This window comes from Capsicum annuum, chromosome 11 (genome assembly GCF_002878395.1).
Source record: "Capsicum annuum cultivar UCD-10X-F1 chromosome 11, UCD10Xv1.1, whole genome shotgun sequence".
Taxonomy (NCBI): Eukaryota; Viridiplantae; Streptophyta; class Magnoliopsida; order Solanales; family Solanaceae; genus Capsicum; species Capsicum annuum.
In genome coordinates this window covers 170,936,855-170,943,261 of record NC_061121.1, presented here as the reverse complement: position 1 = coordinate 170,943,261, position 6,407 = coordinate 170,936,855, and positions in this window count along the sequence as shown.

Genomic DNA, 6,407 nt, shown 5'->3' with positions numbered 1-6,407 from the left:
AAAATATTTTTAGTTTTGACCAAGAAGATATTAAAACAACTATTATGTTAGAGTATGACCTAAACCTCTAAGTATCAAAGCCACTAAAATTTAGGAGAAGACCCTCTTATTTAACATAACTCTCTCCTTCCCTAGGCTTATCTTTCAGCTGTGTTGCTATGCTTATGTGCATATTTTTTTAGATTTTGACCAGATGATCACGCCAATTAAGATGATTAACATTGCACTCATCAAGAATTACATGAACTCGATCGCTAAGTGTAGAGGTTCATTAGATAGTATAGGTCTATAGATAGTTGAGCGAGTTTCCTATATTAATTCGAGAAGAAATATTCCAACTATTGAGGCTGGGGATACAATATCCACATCCAGTGATAGGATAACCTCTACACCATAATCATTCTTTGTATCATATTGTGCATTTTAGTCGATGCCCATAGTCTATGTGTTGATTCCATATGAATTCTTATAGAAAGGTCTCAAAAGTTTCACCATCACTGAATTGAAGAGACAAGAGTTACAAAAAGCCATGTCTGAATGATGAGTTTAGGAAGCTGTGTGGGGGATCTAGGCCTGACTTGATAGTTTCAAAGTGCAGATGATTGATAGGCTTGAGGGTAATTATACCCCAAACTTTAGTGAGTTCACAATTGAGCTTGTTGCACTTTGGGTAAATATTTGGTATCCATCTTGAGGTAGATCTAGGCAGTACAACCTCCTTCTATGCTGATTATTAAGGAGGTATTTCATGATATTAATATATCCAACTTCTACACTCACGCCTTGACACATGAAAAAAAACAAAGAAAAAGGATGATAGGGGAGTGTGAAGCGACACAAAACAAGACAAAAAATAAAATAATAAAAATTTAAAGAGAGGTTAGGAGAAAAACAAGCAAAGCTCTAAGCTATTCTTATTTTAGAAGGATGAGAGGGTGAGAGCACTTACGAGATCTATAACTCAGGAGGTTTTGGTGAAAGATATTACTATTATTTTTTATAGTAGTACGGGTACAGATATTTCCCACAAGATATACACCATCGAGTGAGCCGGTCATTACTAGTGCCATGAGACCGAAGACTAAGATTGCCATTGAGACCCCAGTAGATGAAGAGCATCAAGGAGTTTTATGATCCTTCCTAATCAGTCCATGATAGGTGCCTAGTGCACCATAGGTATGTCCTACCCTATGTTTTGCATTCTTTTTATTCATTGAGGATAGTGCATGACTTTTTAGTTTGGGATGGGGACATACATTGAGGGTTTTTGCTGTTGTGTTTCTTTTTCTTCAGATAATCTATCTAGTAGAACTGACATAATTATGATAATTCTATTAGTTATGTTTTTTTTCTTATTTTTTTATTTAATTATGATAAAAATAGGAAAACTAGGTGTAGTCAAATAAATAAGTGACATATGTAAATTGTTTTTAGTTTTAATGTTCTAATATGCCCCTCTTCAAATTTTTAGATTGTATTGTGTGTTGTTGTGAATCATGATCATTGTGGATATTTTTATGGCATTAGAATTATTGGCATAACAATTGAAGCTTAACTATGCATAAACTGACTAGGTAAGAGTTGATAAAAAAACCCATATATGTGTAAGGTATTTGCCTAAACTTTTGAGTGTGTGATCTAGAACATTCTCAGTAAGTGTTGCCTAGGTTGTAGGATAGTTTGTTAGTAAAGGATCATAGTTCATCCATGAAAAGTCCACTTTTAGCCTGAATTCCCTACCAAATAGAATAAGATATCCGTAGATCATAATTTTTCAGCCTAAATAGACATTTTCCTTGACTATCCTATTCATCTTCCTATTTATAGTACAATAAACATGGTTTGGCTCTAGTCTCTGCTTGTGCACTATGTACCGAAACTCAAATAAATCACCTAATTATGAGTGGGTATTGTAGGAGTGCGTAAGTAAAAGTAGGTGGAAAGAAAAAGTTGGTAATTAAAAAAGGATTTGATTGTGGTGTGTAAGGGGAAAAAACAAAATTAAAAAAAAAAGAAAAAGTGCAAAATGAATAAAGTTTATAATAGAGAGAAAGGGAGTTGAAATTAAAAAATGCACCCAAATCATAAGAAAAAAAATGGAGAATAAGGGAGAAGAAAGAAAAAAGGGTTGAAAACTAGAGCCAAAATAGTATAGTGCCAAGGAGGATTGAGTCACTTGATCTATATTTCTGATACCCATATATAAGTTAAATTACAAGCCAATAAATTCCTATTGTGATCCTAACTCAATTGTCAAAAAAAATAAGGCCTAGAAAATAAGGGCAAGCCTATAATATTTCAGACACACCATTTGAACTTTTTTGTAAGAGTTGGTGTTTTAATTTAATAACCATGTTGATATTCATTTTATACCATGAGTGTATGGGATTTTTGCATTATTAGCTGCTATTTTTGGGTACTGTCATTGGTACATGTGCTTGGTTGTTTGTAGATAATATGATTCCATCTCTTGATCCTTTTGTGTCATAGTAAAGAGTTTTATATATAAACAATGATTTTTATTTTTACTAAATAACAGTGGGTTGGAATTGTCCTGAGCTGGGGGTTTATCATAAATAGCCTCTCTATTTTGTCTAAGGTAGTCGTGTGGATTGCAAACACTTTACCCTTCCCAGACCCCACTTGGTGAAAATACACTGGGCATGTTGTATTATTGTTTTTTTTATAGCAAAGGTTTTGGATTGTCTAAAATCATGTATGTTAATCAAATGTGATCACAATCATAGGTGTTTTAGGTTTCTCTTAGTGAAGCATCGTGTGTTTTGCTTGTTAGAGGACACGAAAACATCCGAAGTTAAGGGTGTTAACGTGTCTTGGTTTTATGACACTTTTGATGCTTAAAAATTCAAAAATATGTTATTTCAAAGGAACATTTATATGCATATGATGTTTTTTGTTGTATTTGCAGGGTAAAAAGTTTTGAGAGTTCAAACTCAAGAAACTATGCAAAAAGAGCGTAAGTGCATTAGAAGAGCCTTGGTATAAATCGGCATATCAAAGTATGGGTCATTTAAGGTTGTTATTGAAGAGCAGTGAAGGAATTGAAACTTAAAGTGCATCAGATTACTAACCAAAAAATTGTTGTGAGAAACAAGGAATCTAACTTGTGGGTCATAGGGAGGAGATCCTAAAAAAATGCAAAATCAAGTCTAAACCAACGAGTACATATGACTATCCATCCTTAAAGAGGATGTAATCATCTTGAGGATTTTTATAGTGACTTTAGAAGACATAGAAAAAGTAATCACACACCAATGAGCATTGAGGATAGATCATCATAGCTAACGACAGGTTGTCTTATCTTTTTTTTTGGAGATAAATACATTATAAACTGTTTTGTGTTAGATAGGTTTTTGTTTGTCCATAATTTCCTTCCATAGGCTTTATTTTATTTATTGCACATTCATATAGACATTTTAGTATTCGAAACAACACATATTATCCTATTTTGAGGTTTCAGATATTACACATATTGATTTCTGGTTATTAATTCTTCCTTAATAGTTCAAATATCCAGAGTTATTCTACTTTATACTTAAACTTATTATTTTGAATTCTTCTTCAAATTCATGTTGTGATCTTATAAACATGAGAAGTTAAAACCCATAACTAGGGTTGTGGAAATCATGATGAATTAGCAAAGTAGGTAAATTATTTAGTGATTCTTAACCAGTGATTATGCAAGTATTATTTTTCTCTTTGTACTGATTGCTTTTATCGAGTTCACGCGTTAGAAGTTGCATTAATTCCGTAAATACTGGACCAAAGATGATGTTATTTGAATTTACTAGAGGCCCCTCATTCATAATCAATTTTAACAACTCACCAAATAAAGAACAAAGGATGACAAAATCAAAGTGGGGTGAACTCACAAAAGGAGAAAGAAATCGCCCAATTACGCCCTTTTCATTTAGGGTCACTTTTGGTCTCATTTGTAAAAAATAGCCTGTAGCTATAAAGAGAAAATATTTTCCCTTTCTTACTTATTTTATATTGGTGGTTAAATATACAATTGTGAGTGTTCAAACCTTGTTGAAAGTTTTCGGTGAACTTTGGTCTTACATAGTTGTTGTGAGTCAATTAATTTCCCCTCGAGGTTGTCGTAGGAGTTAGGTTCTTATTAAAGGATCAATCATTTGGGGTTTTAGGATTTATATACCCATTAGTTTCATTAATTTCCTCTTTTTGTGTCTATCTATTTATCACTTCCCTTTCATATTTCAATTTTTGTATTCATCTTTCATTTCATACATTGATTCATATCATTCGGTATTAGAGCGAGCTTAGAATTATTCAAATCATTCTAGTCTTGGGTTTTGTTACAAAAAAAAAGAATATTTTGAGAAACAAAGCCTCTTTTTTTTGTTTCTGAGTCTTATTTTAGTTGCTAATACTAGATTCCTCTTCTCTAGTATTAAATAGGTCTAGATTTGAGATTTGAAGGTCTTTGGAGTTGATTTCTAAAATCACCATTGTTCCTTCTTGTAACTTAAAGAAACTTGTAATTAGGTTCCTAGATCTAAGATATTTGTCTTTGATTTGAGTGTTAAAAAAAATTAGTGCTTGTTCTCCACACTAAATTAATCCTAGATCTCAAATTTCATGATCCGAGCTATATTGAAGGAGTCATGATATTTGAGTTCCTAGTGTTCTTGAGGCACCTTCATATCCTTAAGAGGAAGATTCATTACAAATATGTGTTTGGTCCAAGATAATAAGGAAAAAGGAAAGAACAAGTTTTGGTACGAAGAGAGAATATCCCAAAAGGAGAAAAGTCAAGGAAAAAAGTATAAAAGGGGCCCATAAAAGAACAATTTTTGGGGTCTTCATATGTCTATCAGAGGCCATTTCCACCTACATTTACACCAGCATTTCCCAATTTTCCCCAGCAAATTATTGCAAAAATCATCCCATAAACTTTTTATTTTTGATGTTCGACCTTTCTTGCATCCACATGACATGCATCCACATATTACCAAACATATTTCAGAATCATTCAACTCCATTTTGCTAAGGTTACATTCTAGTTTCATTTCTTTGATTCAATATCATCGTCCTTAGAAATAATTTCCTACAAGTAATTTACTCGGTTGTTGATTAGTTCTTGAGTTCTTTGTTATATGTACAATTTTCTTATGTGTTTTTCTCATTTTAAGTTCATAGCTAAATTCTTTGATTCAAGTTCTTTAGTTTTAATTGATTAGTCAGTTTTTATCTAAATAACAATCCATTCTAGCCATGGGTAGCAAATTGACACTTCTAACACCGGGGAAAAGCAAAATTCAACTTTATTCAATCTAATTAAGAGAATATAAAGGTATGAAAAGACGAGTGATTATGAGATTTGATTTCACATATGTTAAAATTGTTTGTTGGTTGTGTTAAATTTCTTTAAAATTTATAAATGGTATCGGAAGATGAAATCCAACCTAGCACTAGTGGAGAAAACTCTGATCCCTAATTAGAGGTCATGATGTAGATACAAAGAGATATGAATGTGATGTATGAGAAGATATCTAACATAGATGAGAGGATGTCGAACATAAATGAAAGGATGACTAGTATGGATGGAAATATGGTAAACATGGACGGTCATGATAACTTCTCAAATTCTACTCCTTAAATTAATTTTCAAGTGTCCTCAAGTGGGCATGTTTAAGAAAATTCCAATACTATCTCTCCTAGAAGTGTACATCAAATGATCTACCTTCCCTTACAGGGGAAATCTCCATTACCTCTAACTAATATTGATCAAAAACTGTGAAATATAGACCAACCGCTATAATATAACCAAAACCAAAAAATGTGACAAACCCAAAATACACCCTATCAAGCTCCACAAAATCAAAATCCACTCTATCAAGACAAATAAAACCAAAACCCACTCTACTAAGTGCCAGAAGGTGTTTACCCATAACGTATTAATCCATTATATTATCTACCCTACCAAGCTTCATTTAACCAAAGCCCACCCAATCAATCCATAAGAGTTAAAGAGAATACGCGACAAGGAGAATTTGAGGAACCTACAAAGGAAGTTATAGGCATAGTTCTCAAGGGAATAGACTAAGGGACTAAAGAAGATATAGAGGTCGATAAATTAGCCTCAATTATATAAAAATCACTCTTCCTGGTTTCCAAGGAGGTAGTGACCCTGATGATATCTCAAATCAGAATCGAAATGTGATAGGATCTTCAAAGCAAATAATTTGATCGATGTTAAAAAGAATACCAACACAGTTACACATTTTGTAGGGTATGTGTTAAATTAGTGGGAATCTGCAAGGAGAATCCATGGGGTTCTTCATAAAGGGTATTATCTACCATTAGAAACAATAAAGGCAATCATGAAGGTTATGTATGTGCTAGAGAGGTGTAGGCAAGGG